The sequence below is a fragment of the Elephas maximus genome, chromosome 5 (assembly GCF_024166365.1).
Source record: "Elephas maximus indicus isolate mEleMax1 chromosome 5, mEleMax1 primary haplotype, whole genome shotgun sequence".
Taxonomy (NCBI): domain Eukaryota; kingdom Metazoa; phylum Chordata; class Mammalia; order Proboscidea; family Elephantidae; genus Elephas; species Elephas maximus.
The window spans coordinates 90,243,097-90,261,528 of NC_064823.1; the positions used below are offsets into that span (position 1 = coordinate 90,243,097).

Below are 18,432 nucleotides of genomic sequence, written 5' to 3' on the forward strand. Positions count from 1 at the left end.
ATTTAGCACAGGTAGTATGCGTTGAGCTACATTATTGTCTCAGACTAATGTGTAGGGATAAGGTATCCTCCCACTTAAAAACAAAAAAGAAACCAGCATTAATGTAATGAAAAATCATTAGCCCATTACTTTTTTCACTTTTGTAATCTGATACTTATTTTTTTCTTTGTAATGGCATGATTCAAGTTTAATAAAAGAGATAAGTTTAATAAAAGGAAATATTCATTGGCCATTATTATCATAATCAATTTCATTTTCTGTCCACTATTTTATCATAATTAATTTCACTTACTATTGTTACGAAAAATATCTTTGTTATATAGAAACCAAAACCCAAACCAAACTAGTTGCTGCAGAGTAGAATACAACTCATTGAGGCCCCAAATATGCAGAGTACTCCACAGAGTTTTCAAGGCTGTGGTCTTTCAGAAACATATTGCCAAATCCTTCCTCCGGGGGACATCTGCATGGGTTCAAGCCACAAACTTTTAGTTAGTGCTCAAGTGCTTAACTGTTTGTGCCATCCAGGGAACCCTAGCTTGTCATAGAAGAATTTTATAAAAATTTCCAGGTATCAAAAATGCTAAATATGCCTTTTTTCCACCCAAATGTTTAAAATTCTCTTATATGGCAGAAGAAATCACAAAGAAAAAATTTTTTTTTTCTTCTCTGTGGTTTGTTCTGCCTCCAAAGGCTCTGATTATCGATATTCAAAGACAAGTTTGGAGACCTTTTTTGCCATTTCAAATACTTTCTACTACAAAGGTTGTAAAAATTGTTGCACGTAACAAAATGTGGCTCTTTATTCTATCTGCAATTTACTTTTTCAATGCATTTGAGGGAAGAATCTATATAAAAGATTTGTATAGAGTTCTGGTTTTTGTCTCCTAAGTGTCCTGGTTATTAAAGTATGTGAATTGACAAATTAAGGCCAAAAATAAAAGACCTTATGACAGGATCTTTTAACATTATAATACAGAGGCATTGGACTAAACATTTTGGCCCCACCTATGATTCCCAATAAACTGAACTACTCTCTCCTCTTATTTTGTGCCTTACTATCCAACTACACAGGGTCATTCAATAAAGGGAGAACAATTACTCAAATTATTTAAGACTGGTGGGGAAAATATCTTCAGACTTTCTAACTAAAGACATTACAAAATTGCACAATTTTGGGTAGGAAGCCAGTTGAAACCACTCAGGGCTTCTGAAAGAAAGAAAATTTCATGAAGAAATGTTTTATGGTTCATGAAGGATACATGTATTTCATATGAATGCACAGTATATATGTAGAAAATATTTCTGAAAATTCAAGGTGAAAACATCAGGCTTCCTGATCTTTTCAAATCAATAAGTTGAGGCTCAAGTGAGTTTTAGTTTGTGTTCCAGGTATGAAATTATATATAGGACATCGCCAAAGTAGAATTTTTTCTGGATTTAAAAAATGAAAATAATACCTTGAATATAATCTAACTGATGAATGGAACTGTCCATTTCAAGAGGAACATTGAGGAGGAATTCATCAAAGAACACACAGGATTATTTCTCCGTAGGGAAGAATGTTTTAGCTAACATCTTAACAATTGCTCAACGGTAAAATTTCTGAGGAATGCCAAAAAGGCTCAGCTTTGGCAAAATGTGGGGAAGAATCTTTCCACGAGTTGAACCGCAATGGTTGAATTAAATGTAATGCTCTCACTTATCATCCCTATTAGTCTTAGGACTTAAAGAGGCCTACTCCTTCTTTTTCTTCTTTTCTGTCTTAAAAAAACTTTTGATAACCAAACAAGCAACATTTTATGACAAGAAAAGTAACAATTGCCACACTGCCAGTTGAATCCCAGCCACATCTAAAGAGTGGTACTGGCACCAAATGAGGCTGAGGGCGGCTGGACAAAGATGCTTGGCTCCTTTGTGGCATATGAAAAAGTCGATCCAGAAGACACCTCGGTCCAGGGGCTTAACAGGCTGATCATGATGAATGGTTGATAACCTCATAGCATTTTCTTTATAGCTGAAGAAAAGTCAAATAGGCATCAAATTAGAGAATAAATCAGAAAAGATAAATAAGTGAAATATTCATGCCGGTGGTAAAAATGTGTGCCACATTAGACTGGAAGAAATATATATTATTTTCCTCTGAGATGATTTTAGGCATTTTAGTTTACAGGCTAGAATTTGCTAAGTATATAAGATTTCAATGTGTCAAGAAATATAGAAGTTTGGGGAGGATATGTATTTTTGGGAAAGAGATTTGAAAGAGCTAAGTTTAAAGCAAAAAATGAAAAAGAAAAGAAAAGCCAAAGACCATCATTTGAGAGTGGAGGGTTTTAATCGTCCAGTAAAAAATTGTTAACGGACCAGGTGTACAAGATTAAAAATAACACCATTATCCAGAAATAGGAGGCAGACCTATCATGAGGTCCAGGCATGTGTCCAGGAAGGGCTGATCAGGAGTTAGTGTTGGCCAGGAATTGGTATTGACCTTATGTCAATGTTTGAATAGTTAAATAAGTGAAAGTGGGTTGTCTTGGTTTGAATCTTGATTCTGACACTCACTTGCTCCCTGTTTTGTTCAAGTTATTTACTCTCTCTGTGCCTCAGTTGTCTCTTTGTTTAAATGGAATAGGTGGGAACAGCGCCTCTTTTATCTGATTATTGTGAAGAATAATAGATTCTTAGAATACTTAGAACTGTTTCTACCATGTAGTAGAATCTCAGTAAATGTTTGCTATTACTATTTTTGTTTTTCTTGTTAGTATTGTTATTTTACATGTTGGATAGTGCTCAACATCTCACTTCGATGCACTGCAGTTGTAGTCGGTTGTTTCTCTGTTGAAAATCATTATGATCAAGGGAGAAGTGTGAATAAACGCATATGGTTTCTGAATCCCAAAGTTCTATGACATGACACTGTAGAAACAGCAATAGAGGTAACTTGCAAAAGCCACCCACCTGTATGCTTTAGGGAACAGGGATGTGCTTTCCTCAGAGATGCTGGGGAGATGGTTCTCAGCCCCCTGCCTTGTTCAGAGCTTGACCCCCAGCTTCAACCAGATACTGGTGCCTACACCAAACACCCTTGCCCCTCTAAGACTGTAGGACAGAGCCTGTACCACACACTTGATGACCAGCTACCTGCACACCTGAGCTGAATCCACACAAGAAAAGTGAATGGACTCATAAGCTCACATACCTGATAACAGCTCTAGCCATCTGGTGACAGGATGTCACAGCTCTAAAGATGAAAATAAGCTCGTTCACTCAGGCAACCCATTTGGGCATATCAAAACAAAACAAAGTAAGAAACTATGATACAGAAAGCAAATATAAAATAAACTAATACAATAACTTCTGGATGGCTCAGAGACAACAGTCAATATCAAATCACATAAAGAAACAGACCATGATTGCTTCAACAAGCTCTCAAAAAAGAGGATCAAAGGATCTCCTGGATGAAGGTGCCTTCCTGGAATTACTGGATGCAGAATTCAATAGTTTAATATACAGAACTCTTCAAGACATTGGGAAGGAGATCACGCAATACACAGAACAAGCCAAGGAACATACAGATAGAACAGTTGAAACAATTAAAAATGTTATTCGAGAACATAATGAAAAAGTTAATGAGGTACAAGAATCCATGGAGAGATAGCAGTGAGAAATTCAGAAGATTAACTATAAAATTACAGAATTAGACAATTCAATAGAAAGTCACAGGAGCAGAATCAAGCAAGTGGAAGGCAGAATTTCTGAACTTGAAGATAAAACACTTGCCGCTAATATATTTGAAGAAAAATCAGAAAAAAGAATTTAAAAAATGAAGAAACCTTAAGAATCATGTGGGACTCTATCAATAGAAATAACCTAAGAGTGATTGGAGTACCAGAACAGGAAGGGATAACAGAAAATACAGAGAGAATTGTTGAAGATATGCTGGCAGAAAACTTCCCTGGTATCATGAAAGATGAGAACATATCTATCCAAGATGCTCGTTGAACTCCACATGAGGTAGATGTTAAAAGAAAGTCACCAAGACATATTATAATCAAACTTTCCAAAACCAAGCATAAAGAGAGAATTTTAAGACTAGCTGGGGTAAACGAAAAGTCATCTGCAAAAGAGATTCAGTAAAAATAAGCTTGGACTACTTGGTGGAAACCGTGTAGGCAAGAAGACAATGGGATGACTTATACAAAAAAGTGAAGGAAAAAATTGAGAGCCAAGAATCTTATATCCAGCAAAACTGGCTCTCAAATATGAAGGTGAAATTAGGACATTTCCAGATAAACAGAATATTAGGGAATTCGTGATAATGAAACCAAAACTATAAAACATACTAAAGGGAGTTCTTTGGTTAGAAAATCAATAAAATCAGGTATCCAAGATTCAAACACTGGACAGTACAATCAGACATTAACCCAGACAGGGAAATTACAATTTAAATCAAGAAAATAAAGTGTTCAAAACAGGGAAACAACAATGTCACTATGAGAAAGAAGACAACATTAAAATAATAAAGAAGGACTAAGAAATGTAGTCATAGATCTCTAATATGGAGATGAAGACAAGGCCATATAAAGAAATAACAATTCAGTTGAAACTTAGAAAAATGGGGTAAATATTAAGGTAACCACATAGGAGACGAGCTATCCTACTCATAAAAATAAAATATAAGAAAAATATAGAGACTCAGCAGAAAGAAAAAAAAATGAGTAAGAGAAAAAGACAATACACAAAGATAAACTACTCAGCACAAAAAATTAAGTGGGAAAAACAAACTGTCAACAACACCCAAAAGAAGACATCAAAATGACAGCATGAAACTCATACCTATCCATAATTATGCTGAATGTTAATGGACTAAATGCACTGATAAAGAGACAGAGAGTGGGAGAATGGATTAAAAAAATGATCCGTCTATATGCTGCCTACAAGAGACATACCTTAGACTTAGAGGCACAAACAAACTAAAACTCAAAGGATGTAAAAAATATATCAAACAAACAACAATCAAAAAAGAGCAGGAGTGGCAATATTAATTTCTGACAAAATAGACTTTAAGTTTAAATCCACCACAAAGGATAAGGAAGGACACTATATAATGATTAAAGGGACAATATACCAGGAGAATATAACCATATTAAATATTTATGAACCCAATGCCATGGTTGCAAGATACCTAAAACAAACTCTAACAACATCAAAAAGTGAGACAGACACCTCCACAATTATAGTAGGAAGCGTCAACACATCATTTTCGGTAAAGGACAGGACATCCAGATAGAAGCTCAATAAAGACACGGAAGATCTAAATGACATGATCAAACATCTCGACCTTGTAGACATGTACAGAACACTCCACCCAACAGCAGCCAAAGTATACTTTCTTTTCTAGTACACATGGAGCATTTTGTAGAATAGACCACATATTAGGTCATAAAGCAAGCCTTAGCAGAGTACAAAACTTTGAAATATTACAAAGCATCTTCTCTGACTATAAGGCCATAAAAGTATAAAGCAAAAACCGAAAAAGTAGGGAAAAGAAATCAAACACTTGGAGACTGAACAATACTCTGCTCAAAAAAGACTGGATTATACAAGACATTAAGGATGGGATAAAGAAATTCATAGAATCCAATGAGAATGAAAATACTTCCTATCAGAACCTTTGGGACACAGTGAAAGCAATGCTCAGAGGTGAATTTATATCAATAAATGTACACATACAAAAAGAAGAAAGGGCCAAAAGCAAAGAATTATCCCTACAACTTGAGCAAATAGAAAAAGAGCAACAAAAGAAACCCTCAGGCACCAAAAGAGAACAAATCATAAAAATTAGAGAACTTAATGAAATAGAAAAGAGAAATAAAATTGAAAGAGTTAACAAGACCAAAAGGTGGTTCTTTGAAAAAGATTAACAAAATTGGTAAACCATTTGCCAAACTGACAAAAGAAAAAACAGGAGAGGGAGCAAATAACCTGAATAAGAAATGAGATGGGTGATGTTAAAACAGACCTAACTGAAATTAAAAGAATCATATCAGATTACTACAAAAAAACTGTACTCTAATGAATTGTAAACCTAGAAGAAACGGACGAATTCCTAGAAACACACTACCTACCTAAAGTAACACAAACAGAGGTAGAACAACTAAATAGATGCATAACAAAAGAAGAAATGGAAAAGTTAATCAAAAAACTCTCAACAAAAAAAGCCCTGGCCCTGATGGCATCCCTGCAGAATTCTACCAAACATTCAGAGAAAAATAAACACTACTACTACTAAAGGTATTTCAGAACATAAAAAAGAACAGAATACTCCCAAACTCAGCATATAAAGCCAGCATATCCTTGATAGCAAAACCCGGTAAAGACAACAAAAAAAAAAAAAAAAAAAGAAAGAAAGAAAATTATAGATCTATATCCATTATGAATTTAGATGCACAAATCCTAAATGGAGAGAGTTAGAAAGCATTCCTCTTGAGAAAGAGAACCAGACAAGGATGCCCTTTATCACCGTTCTTAAACAACATTGTCCTGGAGGTCAAAGCCAGAGCAATTAGGCCAGATAAAGAAATAAAGGGCATCCAGAATGGTAAGGAAGGAGTAAAAGCATCTTTATTTAGAGATAACATGATGTTGTACACAGAAAACCCTAAAGAATCCTCCAGAAAACTATTGAACCTAAGAGTTGAGCAGTGTATCAAGATGCACGATAAACATACAAAAAATAAGTTGGATTCCTCTACACCAACAAAAAGAACAGCAAAGAGGAAATCACCAAATCAATATCATTTACAGTAGCACCCAAAAAGATAAAATACTTAGGAATAAATCTTAGCAGAGTTGTAAAAGATGAATACAAAGAAAACTACAAGACACTACTAAAAGAAACCTGCGTAAGTGGAAAAACATACCTTGCTCATGGATAGGAAGACTTAACATTGTAAAAATTTCTATTCTACTAAAAACCATCTATAAATACAATAAATCCCAATCCAAATTCCAACGACATTTTTTACTGAGTTGGGGAAACAAATCACCAACTTCATATGGAAGGGAAAGAGGCCCTGGATAAGTAAATCATTACTGAAAAAGAAGAAGAAAGTGGGAAGCCTCACTCTACCTGATTTTAGTACCTATAATACCACCACAGTAGTCAAAACAGCCTGGTACTGGTACAACAACAGATACATAGACCAAGGGAACAAAACCGAGAATCCAGACATAAATCCATTTACCTACGAGCAGCTGATCTTTGGCAAAGGCCCCAAAACAGTTAAATGGGGAAAAAGACAGTCTTTTTAACAAATAGTGCTGGCATAGCTGGATATCCATCTGCAAAAAAATAAAACAAGACCCATACCTCACACCATGCACAAAAACTAACTCAAAATGGATCAAAGACCTAAATATAAATCGAAAACAATAAAGATCATGAAAGAAAAAAAGCGACAACATTAGGAGCCCTAAAGCATGGCATAAACAGTATACAAAACATTACTAACAATGCAGAAGAGAAACCAGATAACTGGGAATTCCTAAAAATCAAACACCTATGCTCACCCAAACACATCACCAAAAGAGTAAAAAGATTACCCACAGAATGGGAAAAAGTTTTTAGCTATGAAATTTCCAATTAGCATCTGATCTCTAAAATCTACATGATACTGCAAAAACTCAACTATGAAAAGACAACCCAATTAAAAAATGGGCAATGGATATGACAGACCATTCAGCAAAGAAGACATTCGGGTAGCTAACACATACATGAGGAAATATCATTAGCCATTAGAGAAATGCACATCAAAACTGCAGTGAGGGAGGGGACCAAAATGGCTGACTAGGGAGACGCTACCTCGGATCCCTCTTGCAACAAAGACTCGGAAAAACAATTGAATCGATCACATACATGACAATCTACGAACCCTGACCATCAAACACAGATCTAAAGAGTTGATCTGAGTGACAGGGGAGTGAAAAGCTGTGCCCTGAACCAGCGACTGCTTCTGGAACCCACGACCCACCCCACAGCCTTCAGCCCCCGCAGTTCCCTGGTGCTGAGTGGTGGAGCTGATTGCAGCTTGCTGAGACGGGCAGGCAGGGGACACAGCCCTAACCCCTAGCCCCCTGGGGTAACCTCCGTAGAGACTCAGCCAGCGCAAGCAGGCTGCACACTGACGGGGCTAACGCGAGAACGAACAACCACGGGGAAGCAGCGACTGTTTTCGGAGCCTGGAACCAGTGTCCCGGTCAGAAAATCTTGGCACCAGACTTTGGACTGGGTGCAGGGGAACTGAGCATTGTATCCTGAAAAGGTGCAAACACGGGGCGCGGCCCTAGCCCCCTGAAGTGAGCTCGGGGGAAGCCCGGTCAGTCCACGCAGGCCGTGCAGGGACACGGCTGACAGGAGGAGAAGTCTCTGGGAGGCAGTGACTGGTTTTGGAGCCGGGAGTGCGGTGTCCCAACCGGGGAACCTTGGCTCTGGGCCTTGTACTGGGAGCAGAGGAACTGACCACGGCTTCTGAGACAGCACAAGCACAGGATGCGGACCTGACCCGAGGGGTCGATCTCTACCCAGCCAGTGCACACAGTCGACATGCCCCTCGGGAATCTCAGATAAAACAGTCATCCCAAGCAAGATAAGTAACTTTGTCTATATTCCTGGGTGCTACTCTCTCCTATCTATCTGATCCCTCCCCTCCCCTTCCCAGGCGGCTTCATTAACATTGGAGTTTCCTGGGACAGAGAGTGAAGTGCTCTGTGGTTTTTTTTTCTTTGTTTGTTGGTTTTGTCTTTTCCTAACCCATTCTCCTGGCCTGAGAGAAGCAGCTACAAAAAACCCAGGGATCAAGAATCCTTCCCTGACTTCCCGAAATTGGACTAAAAATACAGAACCAGCTCCAGCCAAGCATTTGTGATCCACAGTCTTGGGCTTTCATCCCTACAGGGAACAAGGTGGCTACTACTATGCAAAGGCAATTCTGATAGGGATCTGACTGTAATTGTTTTAGCAGATTACTGGAAAGACAAGTTTCCCAGGTCTGATATCTGTACCTATTAAACAGAGCCCTCAGTGGCCCACAAGGGGGAACTGAGGGCTGAAGCTCCACCCAAGCCACCTAACCTTCTGCTGTAGGGGTCAGAGGGTAGTGACATCTACAATCTGTAGAGGTACATGCATTGGGTGCCTAAGGTACAGCTGCAGAGCCCACCCACCAAATAGAGACACACCTACCTCACCGGCACTTGGGGGAAGCCTGTCAGCATCCTGCCCCCCCTGGAATGTGATCCCCTGCTGCTACTAGAATCTGGTCCACACAGCTATCACCAATACTCCTCTAAGCGAATAGGTGACTGTCTACCCCACACACTTGGTGACCCAAAATCAGATTCTACTCAAGAATAGTTAATGGACTCTTAGGCTTATATTTCTGGTAACAGCCCAAACCAGCTGGTAAGAGGACATAAGTGATTCAAAGCCTACAACAATCCAGTCTAATCTAGTAGCCCATCTAAGTATAATGAAAGAAAACAAAACAAGATAAGACTCAGTGAGCAAATATAAAATAAATCATTACAATATCTTATAGATGGCTTGGAGACAACGGTCGATATCAAACCACATAAAGAAGTAGACCATGATTGCTTCTACACCTTCCCAAATTAATGAATCAAAATCTTTGCCAAATGAAGATACAATCCTGGAATTGCCAGATGCAGAACATTAAAAACTAATTTACAGAATGCTTCAAGACATCAGGGATGACCTCAAAAATGAAATAAGACAATCTACAGAAAAAGCCAAGGAACACACTGATAAAGCAGTTGAAGAAATCAAAAAGATTATTCAAGAACATGGTGGAAAAATTAATAAGCTGCAAGAATCCATAGAGAGACAGCATTCAGAAATCCAAAAGATTAACAGTAAAATTATAGAATTAGACACCTCAATAGGAAGTCAGAGGAGCAGAATCAAGCAACTGGAATGCAGAGTGGGGGAGGTGGAGGATAAGGCAATTGACACCAATATAGCTGAAGAAAAATCAGATAAAATAATTAAAAAAAAAATGAAGAAAACCTATGAATCATGTGGGACTCTATCAAGAATAACTTGCATGTGATTGGAGTTCCAGAACAAGGAGAGATAACAGAAAACACAGAGAGAACTGCTGAAGATCTGTTGGCCGAAAACTTCCCTGACATCATGAAAGACAAAAGGATATCTATCCAAGATGCTCATCGAACCCCGTATCAGATCGATCCAAAAAGAAAATCACCAAGACATATTATCATCAAACTTGCCAAAACCAAAGATAAAGAGAAAAATTTTAAAGCAGCCAGGGAAAAAAGAAAGGTCTCCTACAAAGGAGAATCAATAAGAATAAGTTCAGACTATTCAGCAGAAACCCTGCAGTCAAGAAGGCAATGGGATGACATATATAGAGCACTGAAGGAGAAAAACTGTCAGCCAAGGATCATTTATCCAGCAAAACTCTCTCAAATATGAAGGCGAAATTAAAACATTTAGAGATAAACACAAGCTTAGAGAATTTGCAGAAACCAAACCAAAGCTACAAGAAATACTAAAGGAAATTCTTTGGTCAGAAAATTAATAACATCAGATAACAACACAACACAAGGTCACAGAAGAGAATATCCTGATATGAATTCAAATAAGGAAATCACAAAAACAAAATAAGATTAATTTTAAAAAGAAAAAAATGCTCAAAACAGGGAATCATTGAAGTAATTACGTAAAAGATCACAATAATCCAAAAGTGGGACTAAATACAGGAGGCATAGAAATGCCATATGGAGAGGAAAACAAGGCAATATAGGACAATTCAAGTTAAGTTTTTACTTAGAAAAATAGGGGCAAATATTAAGGTAACCACAAAGAGGTCTAACAATTCCATAACTCAAAATAAAAACCAAGAAAAACACAACAACTCAGCAAACATAAATTCAACTACTATGAAAATGAGGAACACACAATTTACAAAGAAAAACATCTCAGCACAAAAAAGTAAGAGGAAAAATGAAATTGTCAACAACACACATAAAAAGACATCAAAATGATAGCACTAAACACATTCTTATCTATAATTACACTGAATGTAAATGGACTAAATGCACCAATAAAGAGACAGAGAGCCTCAGACTGGATAAAGAAACATGATCTGTCTATATGCTGCCTACAAGAGACACACCTTAGACTTAGAGACACAAACAAACTAAATCTCAAAGGTTGGAAAAAAATATATCCAGCAAACAACAATCAAAAAAAGAGCAGGAGTAGCAATATTAATTTCTGACAAAATGGACTTCAAAGTTGAATCCCCCACAAAGGATAAAGAAGGACACTACATAATGATTAAAGGGACAAATGACCAGGGAGATATAACCATATTAAATATTTATGCACCCAATGACAGGGGTGCAAGATACATAAAACAAACTTTGACAGAACTGAAAAGTGAGATAGACACCTCCACAATTATAGTAGAAGACTTCAACACATCGCTTTCGGAGAAGGATAGGACTTCCAGTAAGAAGCTCAATAGAGACATGGAAGACCTAATTGCTACAATCAACCAACTTGACCGCAAAGACCGATAGAGGACACTCCACTCAACAGCTGCAAAATATACTTTTTTTGTAGTGCACATGGAACATTCTCTAGAATAGACCACATATTAGGTCATAAAACAAACCTTTGCAGAATCCAAAACATCAAAATATTACAAAGCATCTTCTCAGACCACAAGGCCATAAAAGTGGAAATCAATAACGGAAAAACTAGGGAAAAGAAATCAAACACTAGGAAAATGAACAACACCCTGCTGAAAAAGCACTGGGTTATAGAAGACATTAAGAAGGAAATAAAGAAATTCACAGAATGTAACAAGAATGAAAACACTTCCTATCAAAACCTCTGGGACACAGCAAAAGCAGTGTTCAGAGGTCAATTTATATTGATAAATGCACACATACATAAAGAAGAAAGAGCCAAAACCACAGAACTGTCCCTACAACTTGAACAAATAGAAAGCGAGCAACAAAAGAATCCATCAGGCACCAGAAGAAAACAAATAATAAAAATTAGAGCTGAACTAAATGAAATAGAAAAAAGAAAAACAATTGAAAAAATTAACAAAGTCAAAAGTTGTTTTTTTGAAAAAATTAACAAAATTGATAAACCATTGGCCAGACTGACTAAAGAAATACAAGAAAGGAAACAAATAACCCGAATGAGAAATGAGATGGGCCACATCACAACAGACCCAACTGAAATTAAAAGAATCATATCAGATTATTACGAAAAATTGTACTCTAACAAATTTGCAAACCTAGAAGAAATGGATGAATTCCTAGAAAAACACTACCTACCTAAACTAATACAATCAGAAGTAGAACAACTGAAGACCCATAACAAAAAAAGAGATTGATACGGTAATCAAAAAACTCCCAACAAAAAAAAAGCCCTGGCCCGGTGACTTCACTATCCCTCATGAACATAGATGCAAAAATCCTCAACAAAATTCCAGCCAATAGAATTCAACAACACATCAAAAAAATAATCCACCACGACCAAGTGCAATTTATACCAGGTATGGAAGGTTGGTTTAATATTAGAAAAACCATTAACGTAATCCACCATATAAATAAAACAAAAGACAAAAACCACATGATCTTATCAATTGATGCAGAAAAGGCATTTGACATAGTCCAACACTCATTCATGATAAAAACTCTCGGCAAAATAGGAAGTGAAGGAAAATTCCTCAACATAATAAAGGGCATCTATACAAAGCCAACAGCCAACATCATTCTAAATGGAGAGAGCCTGAAAGCATTTCCCTTGAGAATGGGAACCAGACAAGGATGCCCTTTATCACCGCTCTTATTCAACATTGTGCTAGAGGTCCTAGCCAGAGCAATTGGGCTAGAAAAAGAAATAAAGGGCATCCGGATTGGCAGGGAAGAAGTAATATTATCTCTGTTTGCAGATGACATGATCTTATAGACAGAAAACCCTAAGGAGTCCTCCAGAAAACTACAGAAACTAATAGACGAGTTCAGCAGAGTCTCAGGTTAGAAGATAAACATATAAAATTCACTTGGATTCCTCTACATCAACAAAAAGAACATTGAAGAGGAAATCACCAAATCAATACCATTCACAGTAGCCCCCAAGAAGATAAAATACTTAGGCATAAATCCTACCGAAGATGTAAAAGACCTATACAAAGAAAACTACGAAGTACTAGTGCAAGAAACTAAAAGGGACCTACATAAGTGGAAAAACAGACCTTGCTCATGGATAGGAAGACTTCACATAGTAAAAATGTCTATTCTACCAAAAGCCATTTATACATATAATGCACTTTCGACCCAGATCCCAATGACATTTTTTAAAGTGATGGAGAAACAAATTACCAATTTCATATGGAAGGGAAAGAAACTCTGGGTAAGTAAAACATTACTGAAAAAGAAGAAGAAAGTGGAAGGCCTCACTGTACCTGATTTCAGAACATACCATACAGCCACAGTAGCCAAAACAGCCTGGTACTGGTACAACAACAGGCACATAGACCAATGGGACAGAATTGAGAACCCAGACATAAATCCATCCACATATGAGCAGCTGATATTTGACAAAGGCCCAGTGTCAGTTAATTGGAGAAAAGATAGTCTTTTTAACAAATGGTGCTGGCATAACTGGATATCCATTTGCAAAAAAATGAAACAGGACCCACACCCCACACCATGCACAAAAACTAACTCCAAGTGGATCAAAGACCTAAATCTAAAGACTAAAACGATAAAGATCATGGAAGAAAAAATAGGGACAACGTTAGGAGCCCTAATACAAGGCATAAACAGAATACAAAACTTTACTGAAAAAGACGAACAGAAACTAGATAACTGGGAGCTCCTAAAAATCAAATACCTATGTTCATCTAAAGACTTCACCAAAAGACTAAAAAGACCATCTACAGGTTGGAAAAAAATTTTTAACTGCGACATCTCGGACCAGCACCTGATCTTAAAATCTATATGCTTCTGTTAAAACTCAACCACAAAAAGACAAACAACCCAATCAAAATTGGGCCAAGGATATGAACACGTACTTCACTAAAGAAGATATTCAGGCGGCTAACAGACACATGAGAAAATGCTCTCGATCATTAGCCATTACAGAAATGCAAATAAAACTACGATGAGATTCCATCTCACTCCAGAAAGGCTGGCATTAATCCAAAAAAACACAAAATAATAAATGTCGGAGAGGCTGCGGAGAGATTGGAACTCTTATACACTGCTGGTGGGAATGTAAAATGGTACAAGCACTTTGGAAATCTATCAGGCATTTTCTTAAAAAGTTAGAAATAGAACTACCATACAACCCAGAAATCCAACTCCTTAGAATATACCCTAGAGAAATAAGAGCCTTTACAATGAACAGAAATTTGCACACCCATGTTTATTGCAGCACTGTTTACAATAGCAAAACACTGGAAGCAATGAAGCTGTCCATCAATAGATGAATGGTTAAATAAATCATGGTACATTCACACAATGGTATACTACGCATTGATAAAGAAGAGTGATGAATCTGAAACATTTCATAACATGGAGGAACCTGGAAGGCATTATGCTGAGTGAAATTAGTCACATGCAAAAGGACAAATATTCCATGAGACCACTAGTATAAGTTCTTAAGAAATAGTATAAACTGAGAAGAACACATTCTTTTGTGGTTACGAGAGGAGGGAGGGAGGGAGGGCGGGAGAAGGTTATTTACTGATTAGTTAGTAGATGAGAACTACTTTAGGTGAAGGGAAGGACAATGCTCAATACATGGAAGGGCAGCTCAACTGGACTGGACCAAAAGCAAAGAAGTTTCCAGGATAAACTGAATGCTTCGAAGGTCAGCGGAGCAAGGGCGGGGGTTTGGGGACTATGGCTTAAGGGGACTTCTAAGTCAATTGGCAAAATAAACCCTATTATGAAAACATTCTGCATCCCACTTTGAGGTGTGGCTTCTGGGGTCTTAAATGCTAACAAGCTGCCATCTAAGATGCATCAATTGGTCTGAACCCATCTGGATCAAAGGAGAATGAAAAACACTAAGGTCACAAGATAACTATAAGCCCAAGACACAGAAAGGGCCACATGAACCAGAGACTTACATCATCCTGAGACCAGAAGAACTAGATGGTGCCCGGCCACAACCGATGACTGCCCTGACAGGGAACACAACAGAGAACTCCTGAGGGAGCTGGAGAATAGTGGGACGCAGAACCCAAATTCTCATAAGAAGACCAGACGTAATGGTCTGACGAAGACTAGAAGAATCCCAGTGGTCATAGTCCCCAAACCTTCAGTTGGCCCAGGACAGGAACCATTCTCGAAGACAACTCCTCAGACATGGAAGGGACTGGACAATGGGCTGGAGAGAGATCCTGATGAAGAGCGAGCTACTTGTATCAGGTGGACGCTTGAGACTGTATTGACATCTCCTGTCTGGAGGGGAGATGGGAGGGTAGAGAGGGTTAGAAACTGACAAAACGGTCATGAAAGGAGAGACTGAAGGAAGGGAGCGGGCTGACTCATTAGGGAGAGAGTGAATGGGAGTGTGTAGTAAGGTGTATATAAGCTTATATGTGACAGACTGACTTGATTTGTAAACTTTCACTTAAAGCACAATAAAAATTATTAAAAAAAAAAAAAACTGCAATGAGATTCCATCTCCCTCCAACAAGGCTGGAATTAATCCAAAAAACACAAAATAGCAAATGTTGGAGAAGTTGTGCACAGACTAGAACATTTATACACTGCTGTTAGGTGGGAATATAAAATGATAGAACAATTTTGGAAATTGGTTTGGTGCTTCCTTAAAAAGCCAGAAATAGATCTACCATACAATCCATCAGTTCTAGTCCTTGGAATATAACCTAGAGATATAAGAGCCCTTACACCAACAGATACATGCACACCCATGTTTATTGCAGCACTGTTTACAATAGCAAAAATATAGAGGCAACCAAGGTGCCCATCAACACAGGAATGGATAAATTATGGTAAATTAATGCAATGAAATATTATGCACTGATAAAGAAGAATGATGAATCTGTGAAACATTTTGTAACATGGAGGGATCTGGAAGGCATTACACTGAGTGAAATTAGTCAGTTGCAAAAGGAAAAATACTGTATAATACCACCATTGTAAGAACTCAACAAATAGTTTAAAAAGAGAAGAGAATATTCTTTGATGGTTACTAGAGGGGAGAAGGGAGGGAAGGAGAGAAAGAGGTTTTCACTAATTAGATAGTAGATAAGAACTATTTTAGGTGAAGGGAAAGACAGCACACAATACAGGAGAGGTCAGCACAACTGGGTTAAACCAAAAGCAAAGAAGTTTCCTGAATATACTGAACATTTTGAAGGCCAGCATAGCAGGGGTGGTGGTTTGAGGACCATGCTTTCAGGTGACATCTAAGTAAATTGGCATAATAAAATCTAGTAGGAGAACATTCTGCATCCCGCTTTGGAGAGTGGTGTCTGGGTTCTTAGAAGCTAGCGAGCAGCCATCTAAGATGCATCAATTGGTCTCAACCTACCTGGAGCAAAGGAGAATGAAGAACATCAAAGATACAAGGTAATTATGAGCCCAAGGGGCAGAAAGGGCCACATAAAGCAGAGACTACATTAGCCTGAGACCAGAAGAACTATATGGTGCCCGGCTATAACCGATGACTGTCCTGACAGGGAACACAACAGAGAACCCCTGAGGGAGCAGGGAAACAGTGGGACGCAGACACCAAATTCTTGTAAAAAGACCAGACTTAATGGTCTGACAGAGACTAGAACGACCCCATTTATCATGGTCTCCAGACCTTCTGTTAGCCCAAGACAGGATCCATTCCCAAAGCCAACTTTTCAGACAACGATTGGACTGGACTATGGGATAGACAGTGATACTGGTAAAGAACGAGCTTCTTGGATCAAGTAGACATGAGAAACTATGTTGGCATCTCCTGTCTGAAGGGGAGATGAGAGGGTAGAGGGGGTCAGAAGCTGGCCAAACGGACATGAGAAGAGAGAGTGGAGGGAAAGAGTGTGCTGTCTCTTTAGGGGAAGAGCATATACCAAAGCATTTATAAATTTTTGTATGAGAGTCCGACTTGATTTGTAAACTTTCACTTAAATCACAATAAAGATTAAAAAAATAATAATAAACCAAGTAATGTATTGCACTGTGTGAATTTGTTGTAAAAGGTCTCTTTAAAGTGTTGAAGAACAAAGACATCAACTTGAAGACTAAGTTGTGCCTCACCCAAGCCATGGTATTTTCAATTGCCTCATATGCATGCAAAAACTATGCAATGAGTAAGGAAGACCGAATAAAGAATTGATGCCTTTGATTTATGGTATTGGCAAAGAATATTGAATATACCGTGGACTGCCAGAAGAACAAACAAATCTGTCTTGGAAGAAGTACAGCCAGCATGCTCCTTAGCAGTGTGTATGGTGAGATTTCATCTCATATTCTTTGGACAGGTTATCAGGAGGGGTCAGTCCCTGGAAAAGGGCATCATGCTTGGTAAAAAAGAGGGTCTGTGAAAAATAGCAATAACCTCAATGAGATGGACTGACTCAGCGACTGCAACATTGGGCTCCAACATAGCAATGATTGTGAGGATGGAGCAGGATCCAGCAGTGTTTCCTTCCGTTGTGCAAAGCATAGCTATGAGTTGGAAATGACTCTACAAAAGCTGATAACAACAATTCCAATATGTGTCTTTCAAGTCAATCAATTTTTCATTTTACAATTCTTCCAAATAAGACAAAAATAATCATAAACAGAAGAACTAAGGATTTGCATACCTTCATGGTGGCAATGGTTTTGGTTTCTGTCTTAGTCATCTAGTGCTGCTGTAACAGAAATACCACAAGTGGATGGCTTTAACAAAGAGAAATTTATCCTCTTACAGTCTAGGATGTTACAAGTTCAAATTCAGGACGTCACCTCCAGGGAATGGCTTTCTCTGTCTGTCGGCACTGGAGGAAGGTTTCCTTGTCATAAATCTTCCCCTGATTGAGGAGCTTCCCAGGCACAGGGACCCCAGGTCTAAAAGACTCGCTCTGCTCTTGGCACCTCTTTCTTTGTGGAATGAGGTCCCCACTTTCTGTTAGCTTAGAGATAAAAGATGCTCCAAGCCACACCCAGAGAAACACCCTTTACAGTGGATCAAGAATGTGACCTGGTAAGGGCGTTACGATCCCAACCTAGTCCTCTTCTTTTTTTTTTTAAGTTTACATTTTACTTATTTTTTTTTTTTATTTAGTTTTTTTTTACTAATTTTTTTTGCGCTTTAAGTGAATGTTTACAAATCAAGTCAGTTTGTCACAT

The 18,432-nt window shown here is 38.0% G+C and overlaps 1 pseudogene; it reads right to left on the reverse strand.

Annotated features, from left to right (window-relative positions):
- Window positions 1-1,800: 1,800 nt before the first annotated feature.
- The window catches only part of LOC126077128 (UDP-glucuronosyltransferase 2B31-like), a 29,800-nt pseudogene continuing 13,168 nt past the window's right edge, over window positions 1,801-18,432 (reverse strand).